Here is a 20,015-nt window from a genome sequence, read left to right on the forward strand (position 1 = left end):
GTTGCCGTCTAAGGAAAAATAAGTCTTCCTCGTGATTAGTCGAGACTTTCTTCTGAAGACGCAGAGCAAAGTTCGCTACGAAACGTAAAGAATTTCACCTTGTATGCTTGACACGGCATAAGCCCACGTCTACTAGCACGGGCCGTGAATGGATTAATGTGGCGGGCTGAGTGGCTCAGACGGTTGAGGCGCTGGCCTCCTGACCCTATCTTAGCAGGTTCGAACCTGGCTCAGACCGATGGTATTTTAGGCTGCTCAAATACGTCAGCCTCGTGTCGGTACATTTACTGGCAAGTAAAAGGACTCCTGCGGGACTAAATTCCGGCACCTCGGCGTCTCCGAAAACCGTAAAAGTAAATAGTGGTACGTAAAGCACATAACATTATTATTAAGCATGAATGTTAACATTGAAAAAGAGGAAGTTTATTTTAATGGCAGAAGAGATCATTCAGAAATTACTGTTAAATTACCTGGTCTAAACTAGATATAAAAGAACTATGAAATTATACTTGATGTTTATGGTCATTTGTAGAAAATAAGACAGAAGAACCCTTAAATTATGAAGTTTGATTGATCCTGACTAAGACGAATGGCACTGGGCTCCTACAGGAAGCGGTGCAATTAGCAGATGTAGCCTACTTCTGCAGCCACTGATTAATATTGCCGAAAAGGAGGTTATTTTCTAGTGGAGAACACACGAAAATGGGTACCCAAAATTAGCGATGGTGCCAAAGAAGTATCGCCAAGGGGCAGGTATTGTTGTACAAGAGAGAAGAGTGTGATTATCTCCAGAAACCATGGATGTCACTTTCACTACGCACAGTAATGCAAATATTTCAGCTTAGAATCAATATATTTGTGTACTACTTCTTTTTGTGTTTTGGTAGAGATAAGTACCACATTTTTGCTTCCGACGGTTGCACCATATTCATACAGAAGCACATTTTATATTTCTTAAGAAATACAATAATATTCTACTTCTTATATTTGTCAACAATGTGCACTTCTATTTTAAATGTTTTTGCCCTCAGCTTTATATTCATAAGTTCATTTTATGTTTATAAACAAAATGAATACTCGATTTTTGTTGATAACCTGAAACGTAACTGGCTTCAAATAAGGGAGTTAATAATGAATACCTTTTTTCTTAATGCATTTTGTGTTTTTATAGCTCTATGAATCATATATTACTTAGGGCAATTGGGGCTTATTGAGCATAACTTATATTTCTTCTACTTACACCTTTACAAGTTCGTTTTAGATGTTTGTGTACACATTTGGTAAGAATAATAAACACATTTATCGTTTATGGGTATACATGTAATTATTTTCGAAGAAGAGGACAGATTGTCTATTTTACAAGTTTCTCCAATTCACGCCACCTGAAGTGAAACAACTCCTCTCTAACACGTCCCCTTGACTTTGACTTTCGGGCAAGTGGTCAAACATGGCAAATATTCGGAAGTACGAATCACGCCCGTTGCCAATGTCTCACCAGGTATAGGCGAGCGTAAGTATCAGCTGTTTTTGACATTCTCTGGTTTGCACTCTGTCTTGGCCCACTGAGTGTGCGTTCCACTTGTGCTGACACTAAGCTCTTCAGCAATAATGTTAATGCTACAAGTTTTCAGCGTCACACCGACTGATATAAATTTTAAGAGAAGCAGGGTGTCAGAAATATGTTCCTTAGGAGCTGCATAACGTGCCGGATGCCAACGACACGAAGCTGGATCGAATCCCCTATCTTCCGAAAAGAAGGCCAACAACTAAGTGCCTTACTGAGCTTGGCACTCGCAACTGTACACGCACCAATACACAACCACCGAGCTCGATAGCTGCAGTCGCTTAAGTGCGGCCAGTATCCAGTATTCGGGAGATAGTAGGTTCGAACCCCACTGTCGGCAGCCCTGAAAATGGTTTTCCGTGGTTTCCCATTTTCACACCAGGCAAATTCTGGGGCTGTACCTTAATTAAGGCCACGGCCGCTTCCTTCCCACTCCTAGCCCTTCCCTGTCCCATCGTCGCCATAATACCTATCTGTGTCGGTGCGACGTAAAGCAAATAGCAAAAAAAATACACAACCACACTTCGAATCCTCTTAGAGAAAGTGCTCAAGGGACAAGGGGGGTTAACACCAAAATGCATAAAAATCCGTTTAGTACATTTATCAAACCAAACTCCATGGAGCAACAGCCCTGATATGTATTGGCCTACCAAGCGACCGCTGCTCGGCCGAAAGTCCTGAAGATTACCGAAGTTGCACGTGGTTATAGTGACGAATCCTTTTGGCCGTTTTCCTCGGCTTTCTATATCGAGGCCGCTATCTCTCCGTCAGTTAGCTCCTCAAGTGCAACAACGTAAGCTAAGTGGACCTCGAATCAGCCCGCAGATGCAGGTAAAAATCCCTGATCTGGCCGATAATTGACCCAGGGCCTCAGGGTAAGAGACAGGCCCACGTGGTCGTATAATTTCCTGAATATGTAGAAGAAAATGAGTGCCATCATCAGTAGAAGACAGGAGTAAATTCACTAAAAAGAGACGGTAAAATATAAGTGATTAAAGCTTACCTAGCAACTGACACGTTCAGGGTTTATCTCCCTCTTGCCCCGTTTTGTTCAGTATTCTGTTAGGAGCGATGCCTATCGTGCATACTCTTTAACTTTCTCCAGCTGTTTGTAATAACACCAGTGGCGACCGAAGGTAATCTGAGTCGCGTTATGGTACAGTATATTGCCGAGACTTGTCGTGAAAACAACCCCAAAAATGTCTAATCTTGACTCCTCGAAGAGGGCGAAAAAGATGAAAAATCTGGAATTTTGAAAGAGGGATATAAGGAAGGTAAATCATGTGATGGGTGAAGAGTACACATGAGTTTCTGAGAAAGTTGTAACAAGCAAGGAACTTACCAAAGCCTACAAATGTAAGAAAAATATTGCTTATGGTCATGTATACATGAGGAAATTTGTGACTGATGGTCATTTTGTAAAATAGAACATGACGAAATAATAATAATAATAATAATAATAATAATAATAAAGATGATAATGATATGTTCAGGTATTTATAGGTTTTCTCTGGTACAAGACGGAGTGGAAACTCCGTTTCTTATTTATGTGAATATCAATCATGTTAACGGAGAAAAATCCCAAATTATAGCAAAAGAAGTAAACTTGAAATTTAGGATGTTCAAAAATAATACATTAAAACTTTTGTTCTAACGAAAATATGAATAATTTTTTGGTCCATCGTGAAAATTTGGTGAAATGGAGTAACCACCATCTTGTATTAAATGCGTGAATTCTAAATACTGCACTTCTCTTTGTCGAACCCTATTAGAAACAATCCTTTCCTCCTGTTGCGCAAGGCGAAAAGTACTTTCCCTCACTGCAAAAGAGGATGGAGGACCTAGGATCGGCCTCTAAAAAGTGTCCTTTCAACCATTCGGTTTTCTCCGTATGGAAAATACGTACGTAAATCTGACTGTCCAGCACAAGATATGGTTTCCATACCCGGATGGGAAGACTGGATTACACGGCCCCAGTACGGAGGGCGCAAGCGGTGATTGAAGAAAGGGGAGCCTTTGTGCTGTCACGCCATCAGGATTATCCGTAGGAAGGGAGTCTTGCTAGTCCATTCTTAGCGTCCAATCGTCGTATATTTACAAATGCGCAAGAAAAGAGACCACTTTTCGGTCAACAGTTCACGAAATTATTTAAACACTGAAGGGAGTAAAATGTCGAATTTTCATTTTTGATACCTATGTATTGCTTAGACCGTCATCTATTCACTGCGTGAATTTAAAATCCCTCTGACAATAATCACTGCTGAAACATGAGGTTTATTTACTACTAAGAAAAGGGACCATTTTTCGCATCGTAAGCGAGGGTCCACACACTTCCTCGCTGGCGCTCATAGCTGCGCGAGCATAACATAAGATGACTCAGATATCTTATCTTATGATAAATAAACTCTAGCTGGGCACTTTTAATAGGGGTAATAGGTTTCATAAACATCCTCTCTGCTCCAAACATTTCCGATACCGATGCAGTCTTCTTAATGAGATGCCTCATGTGGAGAGTTATGACAGGAAAGTTTTTTTTTTTGCTAGTTGCTTTACGTCGCACCGACTCAGATGGGTCTTATGGCGACGATGGGACAGGATAGGGCTAGGAGTGGGAAGGAATCGGCCGTGGCCTTAATTAAGGTACAGCCCCAGCATTTGCCTGGTGTGAAAATGGGAAACCACGGAAAACCATTTTCAGGGCTGCCGATAGTGGGGTTCGAACCTACTATCTCCCGAATACTGGATACTGGCCGCAATTAAGCGACTGCAGCTATCGAGCTCGGTATGACAGGAAAGAACAGCAGTTGTAAAATCTCATTTTTGCCAGTGGGACACACGAAATTTCAACCTGATTTGTATTTTGGTTGCTTCAAGAGAGCATTGCGAAAAAATGAAAGTGAAGTTATTGAAGATGTAATTAATGTCGCCCGTAAAAGTTGTTAGGTTTCTACCTCTATTATTCCTGTCGCTGTTGGCACAGAATTCGGAAATGTAACAATTCCTACTTAAGACTGGCAAAACAAGTTCCGTTCGGAATGAAAAACATTCCACAAATAGCCCAGATACATCACGTTTTGTATATGAAAGAGTACCCTAGTGTTGTGTTTACAAAGAAATCCATAGTTTCTGACGAAGTAGCCTACACCATCCTTCCAGAAAATCCACAGCCTGACTTCAGTGACCTTCCGCAAGTCATCAAACCTCAAGGACTTAGTATCGATAGACAGATGTATCTCCATGAAAAAATTAGACCCTTCGTATCAGAAGATAAGAAAGATGTACTGTGTCCTGCTGTAACATCTTTCCCTGCTCCAACAACGCCGCCACCAATCACCTCAAGTGAAAATCTTACGGAGCCGGCTTCTGTTTCTCCTCCTCTGCCAATAATTACACCATCATCATCTTCTTCAAAAAGTCTAACGCCTAAAAAGACAAGTAAGGTTCAGAAGATGAAACTACCAACTCCGAGAAAATTCTCCCCAAAGAAGAGATCCTGACACACCTGCAGCTACTGTGGAGAGGCAGGACATCGGTGCCCAAAACCCAAGCTTCAGCATAAATAACTGATATCCCTGACTTATGCTGGCTATGATTAACGATCATTATGGTATGTGACAATTTTTGTAAAGTGCAGTAGTGTGCAATTAGTTGTCTTCAGTGACCTACTGCAAGTCATAAAACCTCAGAGACTTAGCATCGATAAATGGATAGATCTCCACGAAAAAATTAGAGCGTAAATAATATCGGTTCGTAATTTTTGTTTAAAAAAATCTATGTAAGAATACCGGTGAACATGAAAGGGTAAACGCCAGCGTAACTTCCAAATAGTTTAGTAGTCATTTGTGTCACAAAGTAAACAACTTTTTAAACAGCTCTACTGAAAAGTTATGAAATCTTATGTTATACCATTACATGCTAATTTAAGGCCTTAATTTCTTTCAGAGGCATTCAATTCAACTATATGATATTAGTTACATATTATGGAACACGACAGTACCTTTATCTCAATACCCGACATGTGGTCCATTTTAATATGCACGCACACATATTATTCAAAATACTTCGTAAATGATTTCGGCTGTACAGTCCCGTCCTTGTTTGTGGGATAAATCTTCAAAATAATTATTAAAACTCATTCACATATAATTTAAAAACTTGTTTACATCATTCATGAGCATTTGAAAAAGGATTCCAAAAGCCCCAAATTAAATTAGTCTTTCAATCAGTGGATGAACCCCTGGTTCCCGAACGTCTTTGAACAATCCACTGCACGATTCTTCTACTACGAGCTATAGATAACAAACTCTCAAGGAAGAGATGACCATGTGCACCACTTCCCAACAAATTATGAAAACGTACGGAGAAAACGAGATGGAAACTGATGAATATTCTCTAATCAGATTTACGTGCTGGTTATCTCATACGAGAAACGGTTAGTGGGATGGAACTCTAAATCCCCCTCGATTTGTGTCTGTAGTACTGAATGCAGGTTTTGTTGCTGATGGATGCGATAGAGCTTGTGCTGTAGGACTGAGACTCAACACGACTCTGATGGTGTTCTAATGCGGTGTAGGAGACAAGATAAATACGGAAGACAACGTTGGATGAGCTCGATGATTGATCCGCATACTATAGTTATTTTGTTTTATAAAAGATTCTAACACGATGGAATGCCATCCAGTGATGATTGACTAATGGACGTCCAAAGGCCGTAACGGCATTACCATCCTACCTGTCGAGTGGTATATATAAAACAAGGATAATGCTTTTAGGACATCATTTCAACACAGGCAAAGATTATGTACAAGAACCAACAACATGTTACAATTCACAACTACTCAGGGATGATCCCGTCGTGCGTGATTTGTGTTATTTTCAGAAATGCTGAGGACAGCAAAGATATACAGCCTCTGAACGAAAATTCCGTGCCTCGACAGGGAATAGAACAAAAACAGCTGAAAATCAAAACACTAAATTGTCATCCACGGAGCTGGAGATGGAAAGTAATGACCAGGGCACTTGCATTCTTCTCTTAGCTTTTCTAGAAGACACAACTCTCTTTCAAAAAATACCTTGGTAGAGTCAATAATGTTAATTTAAACTGAGCTTCTTCAGTTTTAAGAAGTCGTCAACTTTGACATATTATTTTTTTAAGTTTATGCTAATTGTACTGTACGTCTGGGTGGTTTTGGTCGCATTAGAAATAAAGTTTTGGGATAGATGTATCCTTTAATGCGATAGGATAGGAATTTTACTAGTGGCCTGGAGTTGCAACATCTGCTTCCCTACTGGAGGAACATTTGAAACTGTCAGTTAATCAATTAGAACAAAGAATAATTCAAGGAATAACTCAAACATGGCACAGAATAATTTTCGGGTATGAATAGATTCAAACAAAAAAAAATGCTTGTGAGATTTAACTATTAGGATCAGACATAACACATTTAGCCACATTACACTGTTCCCTTTATACTGAACCACACCTCACACTAGTGATGGGACATTCGATTCATTTTACTGAATCGATTCATTTGATTCCGTTCACGTTACTGAATCGATACAGTGATCCGATTCACGGCTCACTGGTCACCGCTCCTACTGCATCTGTGTAGTATGTGCTGGTAAGACAGCAGCAACAGCATTCAGTGCTCGCAGCTGCCATCTGGTCTTCATACTATGAACTCCTTTCTTACAAAAAATGCTAGTTACTCTAATACATCGAAGGTTTCCAGCGACGCAGGGTGGGAAAGGTTAGGATTAGAAAGGTAGCAGCCATGGCCTGAATTATGGTACAGTCCCAGCATTTCCTGGTGTGAAAATGGGGAAACTACGGAAAACCATCTTAACGGCTGCCGACGGTGGGATTAGAACCCACCATCCCCCGAATGCAAGCGCATAGCCACGCGATATTAACCGCACGACAACTCGCTCAGTCATTTTTGAAAATATGTATTTTTCTATCAGCTGAGGATTTTTTAAAATCGTCATATTTTATATAGGCTACCCGAGATGTACAGTAGCCCGCTGGTTTTCTGATTCAACATACTGTCATTGCGTCTGTCCACATATGATTGAAGTCTTGTGCAACGATGTGACATATGAACTGAGAAAATACTGAGCCGTTCTTCCCAATATAAAAGAGGTACTTTTGAGTGGTCATGAGCATGACTCATAGTCATAGGGCAGGCTAGAGTTGAGTTTAATTGTCAAATGTCAACTAAGTTATAATACTAAGATTCATTAAACTAATACATAGTATAACCTAATAGCCTACCTACTTACTAGCTACTTCAGAATTATGTTGTGACTACCTTTTTAGCACTGCAAATAAATCCATCTATTATTTAAACCTCCCTGTAAGAAGAGGACAGTGAATGAAAATGGGTATTATTTTCAAATGAGCTGAGCTCGAGAGTCCATTATAGCATACGATTCTTTCAGTGTAGCATGGCTCACTGTATGTCTCGCTGCAGTGAGCCGATAAGGAGCCGTGCATATCTTGTGTCTCACTGAGCCGGCTCGTTCACGATTCTTTCCGTGTGCCATGGCTCACTGTATGTCTCGCTGCAGCGGAAGCTCGGCTCTCCGCGTGTCCAGTGAGCCGATAAGGAGCCGTGTGTATCATGTGTCTCACTGAGCCGCGCTCGTTCACGATTCTTTCGATGTGCCATGATTCACTGTCTCGCTGCAGCGGAAGCTCGGCTCCCCGTCAACGTCCAGTGAGTGCGCCACTCAGCACTGTCCGCTGGGAGTAAGCTGAATCGTGTGCCGTGAGCTCGCCGTTCCTGTGAATCGATTCACTCGGACACTTGAATGAATCGATACACTGCTTCGAATCATGCATTCAGTAGCCAACACTACCTCACACACTAATGCTTTCTGCCAGTATCATACACAAAACGTAGAACCGCAAGACTGAAATAATTCCACGACAATATTTACAATATGTTTTGAAGTACGAAGGAAACAATTAGAATCATACATACATATATACATACATACATACATACATACATACATACATACATACATACATACATACATACATACATACATACATATGCATACATACATACATACTGTGCCCTATAGCATCTGATTTCTGTCAAGCTTTCGCTGAGAACAAACCAGAAATACTATAGTGGGAAAATTTACTCACTTAACAGTGCGTAAACTCTGGCATATAGCTTACCTAATTCCTGATTTCCTCTTCCACAGCTCAAGGTAACTCAGCCAGTGGATGATGTGGGTTAAATAAGGGCGTTGAATAATTAAATTGAAGAAGAACAGGATAATTCGGGTTTAAACTACATCAAACCTACACAATGATGTGAGTTGCACACAATATTTACCAAATCAAATAACTATTATTTAACAACATTTGAGAGGTGAAAATCCAATAAAGTTTAACTGGCGATATAATCATGTGAACTTACATTGAATCTTTAACATACAGAAGGCCAAGAACTGGCATCTTCAATCATCGTCAGCTTTCCAGCAAAGGAAGTACTATGTATTCTTCTTTAGAGCCGTTTGCTGCATATGTTCTCATTCTGCTTTCATATGGTGCAGACAGATCCTTCGAGGGTCTTTCGTATCTTAAATTCTATGTTAAAATTTGAGTTGGAGGTGAATAACTTCGCAGAAATTAACCTAACAATTCCCTATATTTAGAGGCATTTACATTACGCTACAGGACATTTTCAACTATAAACACGAACGTATCACTATACATGCAAATCTCGTCGCTTCACGTCCGTGACATGAACCTACGACTCATCATAGAGACAGGCATTACCTCAAACTCAAAATAAATCACAATGCTGAGCCAATATAATGAAAATATGCAGAGTAGTTCAGGTATCTCCACATTCCTGTAAATTAATATACAAAGAGAAAGACGTTTTATTTCAGTATTTAAAGAGTGCAGAAACGAGGTTAAACTGTTGGGAGGCAATGAACTTCCTATCTGCTCTGTGAAAGAAACAGCGAACCCAAACAAATGACGTCAGAACTAACTCCTCGACTTCTCCAGACGAGTGGCAGGTGTTTATAGCGGCCATCACGCATTCCTGAGGAGATTTACGAGTCTACCTCGCTGGTAGGTTAGCAATCATGGCTAAAAGCAAAATTTCTTTTATACAATACAGGCCCGTACAATAATAATTAAATGAGCTAGCCCTGTCATAACACTGATTCGCGTGAAACTATCACTCTTATTTTCATTCCTTACTGTGTGTATACCGGCACGCAAATTTATTCATCTATAGAGGTCAATTCAGAGCATTCGTAACTCTTATTTCTTGTGCATTTCTCTGCACGCACATATTCTCATCTAAAAAGCTTAATACAAGCCATTATACATCACATTCACGCGCTTATTCTCGCGTTCCTTACCACGAACGGGCTCATTTTACCTTAGCATCATTGGGCAGATTAAACACATTCATCTCGCCTGGACCTTACTTCTCTGCACGCATGTTCTGCCGTTCGACTCCCGCTTATCGTCTGAAGGTGCGTTAAAGGGCTATTGTGAAGATCTTACAGCTCATACAGCTGGCAACCAAAGGAAATTTATCTCTAACATGCTCAAGCCCTTGTCTAACTAATGCCTAAGACACACGGTCTGCCTATAAAATTTTCTAGCCTGCACAGGTCCTTCTATTGACGATCTTACAAACAATACCTTTTACCCTGAATGACAAATATATGTACAGCAATCAACAAAACAACCTAGATTGTCATCACTGGAAATAACATGCAAACCAATAAACTACCCTGACTCTACATGCCCGTCCTGCACGTAAACTCTATTTACATATTCGCCTTAAGGGCATTACAATTTATTTACGTATTTGCGAAGCTATCCTACTTTATCCCTTGCTTATAAGTTAGAATCTGTCTGGCCTTCATTAGTTGCTAGACTTAACGATCCTCCATAGCGGACGGCCGGTTTAGTAACTCCTGTTACTGACGTTGGCACCGGGGAGGAGTTCTCGGCTCGATACCAGCAACATCACCATGGTCTTCTTTCTTCTAAAGGGAACCTCGTACTGGTGACTTGTACGGACGTGATGATCAAACGCTGCTCAGAAATCGATCTTCTTCTCTCAGCTGCTTAATGATGTCCACTTTCAGCTTCTCGTTCTACACGCACGCGCCGTGATAGATTTGCACTGGTGGGCGAATGTTTGTGATCCAAGGCAACTGTAAGGAAATACAGTGTAATCATACATAACTGATTAAATACGTGTGTCCTTATCTCGCATTTTTGTGCACTCCTTGCAGCTATTTGCCTAAAATTTCGACTAATACTTGTACGTAAAACATAGCACACAGACTTCACTCACAAATAAAGTTCTGGCTTCCTGCTTTCTTACGCTTATGTCACACAAATTAACACATTTACAGTTATGGCATTTAAATAAGCGTCTAATGTTTCTGCAACTAACTTTCTGCCCACATGAAACAGTTCATTCTAATGCAATAGAATGTATTCTGTTCACTCTGAGCCTACCCCTACTTAGAAAAAACTTAGCGTCAGGCTACCATGGATTTACTTATTTGAACAACCACTGTACAAAGAAAAAATATTATTTATCACTGGTATTACTTTAAACAGTTCACTGTTCAAATTTAAGACACCCTGTTACGATATCTCATGTTCGCTTGACGCACAGACAAATGAAGTTTTCTAACTTCGAATCACAAGTATGAATGCTTTGTTCTATCAAAGAGCAACCGACACATAAGACGCACCTTACGGACAGAGTTGAGCGTAAAGAATGATCTCCGCGTCCCCTCAGCTCAGTATTTATTGGAGTGACTATCCCAAGCGACACGATGTTTTTCCCCGCGTTAGCCAATTGAGTTCCTCTTCCGGGCTGGAATTCTTCTCACGGTACTTGAGATAAATGCCAATTAATTCGAAGAGATGATAACTAGCTTAATGAGGCATATCAAATCACTCAGAAAATTGCTCTTATTAATCCTATCGTTTTATAATTCGTATATTCCATCTGTGGATGGAGATATCTCTCAAGTTATATTTCCTTCCGGCCTGGTTTCTCCCGCTATTTCTTTCAGAAATACCGGCATCAGAATCCCCGAAGTGAAGAGGTTGGCTTGGCTTTATCTCGCTCTTTGTCTGTCTGAGAAATACACCCCAAACTGACACTATGATGTTTTCAAAAACACGCAATGTTGCGTCATGTTGCACCATATCTCATCTGCATTTCGCAATTACTTTAATATTGTTTATAATGGGCCATGAACGGAACAGTTCAATACATACATACATACATACATACATACATACATACATACATACATACATACACTAAACGTCGCCACAATCCTCTATGCGCAGCTAGTACTGTGGTCTCATTTAGTTATATACTTCTCATCCTTAAATCGTCTGAAACTTAGTCTAACCATCGTCGTCTTGGTTTCCCTCTACTTCTCTTACCCTCCATAACAAAGACCATTATTCTCCTAGTTAAACTATCCTCCCCCATTCGCCTCGCATGTCCCCACAACCGAAGCCCGTTTCTGCATACAGCTTCATCCATCGAGTTCATTCCTAAATTAGCCTTTGTCTCCACATTCAGAGTACCCTCCTGCCACTGTTCACACATGTTTGTACCAGCAATCATTCTCGCTATTTTCATGTCGGTTACTTCTAACTTATGAATAAGATATCCTGAGTCCTCCCAGCTTTCACTCCCGTACAGCAAAGTTGGTCTGAATACAGACCGATGTAATGATAGTTTCGTCCGGGAGCTGAATTCCATCTTACAGAACACTATTGATCGCAACTGCGAGCTCACTGTATTAGCTTTATTACTCCTTGATTCAATCTCACTTACTATATTACTACCCTGCGAGAACGCACAACCTAAATACTTAAAATTATCTAACTGTTCCAGCTTTGTATCATCAATCTGACATTCCATTCTGATGAATTTCTTACCTACTGACATGAATGTATTTTTCGAAAGCCTGACTTTCATACCATACTCATTGCACCAATTTTCAAGTTTCCAATATATTAGACTGCAGGCTTCCGGCACAATCTGCCATTAAGACAAAGTCGTCAGCATAGGTCAGACTGCTTACTACGTTACCACCTAACTGAATCGTTCCCTGCCGCTTTATAACTTTCAGCAGATGATCCATGTAAACTACGAACAGCAAAGGTGAAAGATTACAGCCTTGTCTAACCCCCTGTAAGTACCCTGAACCAAGAACTCATTCTACCATCAATTCTCACTGCAGCCGAATTGTCAACATAAATGCCTTCAATTGATTTTAACAATCTACACTTAATTCCATAGTCCCGCAGTATGGCGAACATCTTTTCCTTCGGTACCCTATCATATGCTTCCTCTAGATCTACGAAACATAAACACAACTGTCTATTACTCCCGTAACATTTCTTAATTACCTGGCACATACTGAAAATCTGATCCCGACAGCCCCTCTGCGGTTTGAAACCACACTGGTTTTCATCCAACTTCCTCTCAACCACTCATCGCATCCTCCCTTCCAAGATTCCTGTGAATACTTTACCTGGTATAATAATCAATGAGATACCTCGATAGTTGTTGCTATCATTCCTGTTCCCTTGCTTATAGATAGGTGCAATTACTGCTTTTATCCAATCTGAAGGTACCTTACCAACAATCCATGCTAATCGCTCTACTGTATGAAGCCATTTCATCCCTGCCTTCCCAATATACTTCCCCAATTCAGCTCTAATTTCATCTATTCCTGTAGCTTTATGACAATAGAGTTTACTTGCCATCCTTTCCACTTCCTCAAGCGTAATTTCACCAACATCATTTTCTTTTCTCCATGAGCTCGGTTGTTCGCGACACCACAAGGGAGGTTTCCTTTTTAATTGAGAAGACTTTCAAAATATTCCCCCCACCTGTCCAGTAATTCCCTGGGATCTCTTATGAGTTCACCAGAATTACCCAAAATGCTTTTCATTTCCTTTTTTCCCTTCTTCCTAAGAATCTTTATACTGTCCAGAAAGGTTTTCCTCCTGCTTGACCTAGCATTTCCAGGTTATTACCAAAATCTTCCCATGACTTCTTTCTGGATTCAACAACGATATGTTTCGCTCTGTTTCTTTCATCTACGTACAATTCCCTGTCTGCATCAGCCTTTGTTTGGAGCCATTTCTGATAAGCCTACTTTTTACGTTTACAAGCTGCTCTCACTTCATCATTCCACCAAGTTGTTCTCTTTTTCCCTTCTTTACCCACAGACGTTCCTAGGCAGTCCCTTGCTGTGTATACTGCAGCATGCCTGTATGCCACCCATTCTCTTTCTATATCCTGAACCTGCTTACTATCCACTGTTCGGAACTTCTCACTAATCACATCCATGTACTTCTCTCTAATTTCCTCGTCTTGGAGATTTTCTACCCTTATTCGTTTGCAGATAGATTTCACTTTCTATACCCGAGATCGCTACAGATCAGATAGTCATCTGTACATCGAAAAATCCTCGAAAAACCCGTTCATTCCTAACAGACTTCCTGAATTCGAAGTCGGTTGAGATATAGTCTGTTATAGATCTGGTACCCTCCCATGTGTAGCAGTAAATAGCCGTATGCTTGAAGAATGTATTCGTAACTGCTAAACGCATACTAGCACAGAAGTTCAGCAAACATTTCCCAATACCATTAGCTTCCATCTCTTCCCCAGATTTACCAATCACGCTTTCGTATCCTTCCAGTGTTGCCAACTCAGCGGAATTTCCGCTAAATTAGGCGGAATCATAAGACCGTCAGCGGAGAAATATATCATTTAGCGGACAGCGGATTTTTTGGCGGAATTCTAGATTTATTATAGCGGAATTCGGTGTTTTATCCATTTTACGTTTCTTTTAAATTGTACTCCAGTCTGTCTCCGAGCTATTGCGTATTTCTTGTCAGGAGCTAGCAGTCACATGAGGAAAACACGTTATTTGGATATGATGTTATGAGATCATGGTATCATAAATTTGTAATGCGTGGGGAAAGGGTACTTATCTCTTCGTTGACGAATTACGACAGATAATGAAACATAGAGTAACATTTACAGTATATTGCTATGAAGGAAGACCGTTCTAAAACGCCTACAAGTTTTAGCTCGCCGGCTCGCAGGCAGGGGGTTAATCCCAGTGAAACTCACAGATCAGCTGAGTGCAGACATTTACTTATTATTATTGCACATCTTTATTGCTCATTATTTGAGATCGGATTTCTTGGCGGAAGTTTAGCGGATTTTTAGTACTAATTAGCAGATCTTGAAAATATCAGTTGGCAACACTGTATCCTTCAGTTCTATTTCCAACTCGCGCATTGAAATCGCCCATCAGCACTATCCTATCCTTGCTTTTGACCCTGACTACGATGGTACTCAATGCATCATAAAACTTGTCAACTTCATCCTCATTTGCACCCTCACAGCCAGTTCTACTTTCTTTCTTCCATATTCCCCAAGACCGCTTACTAGGCGATTCAGTCGTTGCCCATGGTTCACGAAATTGGACGTGACTACAGTAACCCATCTCATTATATAATAATAATGATAATAATAATAATAATAATAATAATAATAATAGTAATAATAATCATAATCATAATAATAATAATAATAATAATAATAATAATAATAATAATAATAATAATAATAATTTTCCCCGAAATATAGTGGTAATTCATTGATAATAAGATAATTTTGCCTGTTGAATAATAATTAAAGTTGGGATATGAATTGAAAATTATACCTTAGATCGCATGTGATAATGAAAATTTCCGGCGATGAGATGATGCTTAAGGATATTTTACATTCAGTGATGTTAATAGCGGTAGATTATGGTCTGGCAGTCTAGAGAAATTTTTACAATTGAGAAATAGGTGAAATTAAGACGCGACCGCTTATCTATATATATAAAATAGCTTGTCCTGACTGACTGACTGACTGACTGACTGACTGACTGACTGACTGACTGACTGACTGACTCATCATCGCCGAGCCAAAACTACTGGACATAATGAAATGAAATTTTGGAGATAGCCTACATTCATATTAAGATGTAGGTGCTCGCTAAGAGAGGATATTTGGATATTCCATTGCTAAAGGGGTGAAAAGGGGGGTGAAATTTTAAAATGAGTGTATCTATGTCTCAAAACTTTAAAAGTTTACAAATGTAAAAATTGGCATTTAGAGTCTTCTTTGAAAATAAGGAAACAGGTACTTTTTTGTTTTCAGAAAATCCCAATAGGACGGGTGAAAAAGGGTGAAAAAGGGGTTGAATGCCTTTAATCAGGATACCGGTACTTATATCTCAGAAACTGAAGATATTACAGACCTGAAAATTGGTACTTTTGATCTCTTTTAAAAATAAATAAACACGTATTTTTTTGTTTTTGGAAAATCCAATTAATGGGAGGGGGAAAGGGGGGGTGAATTTTTAAAATGAATGTATCTATATCTCAAAACATTGAAGGTTTAGAGGTGTAAAAATTAGTATTTACAATCTTCATTAAGAATAAATAAACACGTATTTGTTTGTTTTCGGAAAATCCCAATAGGACGGGTGGAAAGGGGTGAAAAAGGGGTTGAATGCATTTAATGAGGATACTTATATCTCAGAAACTGAAGATATTATAAACCTGAAAATTGGTGTTTTGGATCTCCTTTAAAAATAAAGAAACGCGTATTTTTTGTTTTTGGAAAATCCAGTTAATCGGGGGGTGAAAAGGGGGTGAATTTTTAAAATGAGTGTATCTATATCTCTAAACTTTGAAAGTTTACAGATGTAAAAATTGGTACTTAGAATCATCATTTAAAATCATTTGTTTTCAGAAAATCCCAATAGGACGGGTTTAAAAGGGTGAAAAAGGGGTTGAATGTCTTTAATCAGGATAACGGTACTCATATCTCAGAAACTGTAGATATTACAGACCTAAAAATTGGTACGTTTGATCTCTTTTAAAAATAAAGAAAAACGTATTTTTTGTTTTTGGAAAATACAATTAATGGAAGGGGGAAAAAGGGGGTGAATTTTTAAAATGAGTGTATGTATATCTCAAAACTTTAAAAGTTTGCACATGTAAAAATTGATATTTAGAATCTCCTTTAAAAATAAAGGAACACGTATTTTTTGTTTTCTGTAAATCCGAATAGGAGGGGTGTAAAAGGGGGAATAATGGGTTGAATGCCTTTAATGAGGATATATATATCTCAGAAACTGAAGATATTAAAGAACTGAAAATTTGTATATGGGATCTCCTTTGAAAATAAAGAAACACGTATTTTCTTTTTGGAAATTCCAATTAATGGTGGTTAAACAGGAGTGACATATTGGGGTGAATTTTTGAAAGACTATATCTACAGAATATCTGAGAAACATAGAATGATACAGACGTAAAAACTGGTATTTGGAATCACCTGTAAATATAAAGAAACATAGGTGATTTGTTTCTGGAAACTTCTCTTAAGGGGAACTAAAAAAGGGGTGAAATTTTAAAAGGAGAATTTATACAGTATATCTCAAAAAAACTGAACATGTCACAGAAGTGAAAAATAATATTTTTATCTCTGTTAAAATTAAAGGAACGTGTATTTTTAGTTTTCACAAATACCTCTTGGTTGGAAGGGGGGGGGGTAAAGCGACTGAAAAGGGTGTTGAATTCTTTTAATTATGCTACTGTTATCTCAGAAATGAAGATGTTACAAACGTGAAATTTTATATTTGGAATCTGCTTTAAAAGTAAAGAAACACGTATTCTCGGAAAATCCAATGAAGGTGGGGGGGGGGGGGAGTGAAAGATTGGAACATTAATTGACTTAATTCTATGAGAATACTCACATCTATTAAAAACTAAAGTTGTTAGGACCTACAGAGGTGAAAATTGGTATTTGGAACTCCTTTAAAAACAAAGATAAACGCGTTTTGAGGGGCAAATCATCTTGGGGGCGGGAGTGAAAAGGAGATGAATTCCTTTCATGAGGACACATAAATCAAAAGCTGAAGAAGTTACAGAGTTACAGTCGTGATAATTGGTATTTAGAAGATCCTTTACTATTAAAGAAACAAGTACTTTTTGCCGGAAATTTACCTGTGGGGGTGGGGGAGGAGTGTGAAAGTGACAAAAAGTGAATTATTTTAATCTCAAAACGGAAGGTAATAGACGTGAACATTAGTGTTTGGAATCTCCTTTAACATAAAGAAACACGCCAACTTTTAGTTTTTTTGGGGGGGGGTTGGCTAAATAAACTTAACGGCGGTGGGGTGTAAAAAGAGGTGAGACCAATTGATTTTACTGTTCATAATGTATTTATAAGGAGCCTCCGTTGCTCAGGCGGCAGCGCGCTGGCCTCTCACCGCTGGGTTCCGTGGTTCAAATCCCGGTCTCTCCATGTGACATTCGTGCTGGACAAAACAAAGGCGGGACAGGTTTTTCTCCGGATACTCCGGTTTTCCCTGTCATCATTCACTCCAGCAACACTGTCCAATATAATTTCATTTCATTTGTCATCCATTAATCATTGCCCCAGAGGAGTGAGACAGGTTTCGGCTGCCGGCACAATTCCTATTGTCGCCGCTATATGGGGGCTTTGTTCATTCCATTCCAGATCCTGTCGAATGACTGGAAACAGGCTGTAGATTTTCGATGTACTTATTCTGATCATAAACCGATCATTTTTAATCTTTCCTGGGTTCGTTTTCAAGAGCCATCTTTTCCTTCGGAGAACGTTCTTAGATTACAGTATATTCCCCTGGCGTATAAATAAAAATTTAAACACATTTGAAATAAACGATAGGAATGAGATTGACCGTCCAATTTTTAACGTCCATAATAAGGTCAATAATGCACGGAAGTATGTCATTCGTGTGGCCAGAAATCCAGCACACTTGCCTACGCGCGACAATGGTGTTGGTCACATTTTCAACAATGACAATGGCAGCAGATGTAATTTACCGCCAAGTAGCGGTCTTGCATCTTGCTGTGGGGTCCAGAACATCTATAATAATAATAATAATAATAATAATAATAATAATAATAATAATAATAATAATAATAATAATAATTTTCTTGACCTTCGTCAAATGTGCGGACCGCGCTGAAAACGGTTCCTGGACGGATAATGACGAAGAATGCAGTCCGACCGCGGGTTCAGTATCGCCAAGGCACCCAAGACGACACCACGCTGGATCTCCTTAAGGATTTGACCCATATTAAAGATGCTTATAGGAAAAGATGGCAAAGATTATGGACCCAACTGACCGGGTGGAATACCTGGACCTAGCCCGGGAAGTACGAAATCGATTGCTGGAAAGAAAGATTGAAAAATGGGAGGAAACTTGCCGTAATCTATTAGAAAACGAGTCAGATCGCGAATTTCGGCGGATTATATATAAAACAATAGGCATTCAATTCTAAATGTCAGTATAATACCGTAGCGAAGCACGGGTACCTTGCTAGTATTGAATATATACACAGTTCCAAAAATTAGGGGAACATGTTTTGTAACGTCTGGTATGCGAGCGTTAATTTTGTAGTTGGTGTTCTAATGGTCGTACAGCATACCTTGAGGCCTTAGCTACTCTGGGTATGCCAAATCGAAGTTATACTCCATCTGCAGGCGTATGCATGCATTAAATTGTCAGGTGACCCCTCAAAACAAAGTGAATAGTGGTGCGTCCGTGTGTCTTTGTGAAGTACAGACTACTGCGGTCATTTGAGCACGTTGTACCTAAACCAGCACATCCCGTGAGACATCTTAATGAGGTTCAGTTCGCAAGGTCCGTCACTTTGATCCAGGAAGGATGGACTTTTCGTCGTGTTGCTGTGGATCTCAATGTCTCTCCGTCAGTTATTCAACGCTTGTGGAATCGCTATAACGAGACAGGCCAGTTCACAAGAAGGGTTGGACAAGGTCGTGGAAGCATGACAACCCTACAGGATGACCGATATCTGACCATCTGTGCGTTGCGGCGTCGTTCAGCAACTGCCAGAGAACTGCAACAAGACCTCAGGAGGGTCACTGGAGTCACGGTGTCTGACCAGACAGTAAGGAACATGTTAAGAGAAGTGTCCTTACGACTCTGACGTCCTGTTCGAGTGCCCCGTTTAACGCAGCAACATCGCGCAGCTCGCCCTCTGTTTGCCCGTACCCACGTCAACTAGCTACTTCACCAATGGAGAACTGTGTTGTTCACAGACGAGTCCAGATTTCTCCTGACACAGCGTGATGGACGTCAACGTGTATGGAGACGCCGTGGTGAGCAGTACATCCCAAATGTTGTCCAGTAAGGCGACCGATTCGGACAAGGTTCTGTGATGGTGTGGGGTGGCATCAGTATTGACTGCCGTACGGATCTTGTCGTCGTCCGTGGTAATCTTACCGTTGCGGAGTACATCGAGCAGATACTACTACAGCATGTG

Source organism: Anabrus simplex, chromosome 2, assembly GCF_040414725.1.
Source record: "Anabrus simplex isolate iqAnaSimp1 chromosome 2, ASM4041472v1, whole genome shotgun sequence".
Taxonomy (NCBI): domain Eukaryota; kingdom Metazoa; phylum Arthropoda; class Insecta; order Orthoptera; family Tettigoniidae; genus Anabrus; species Anabrus simplex.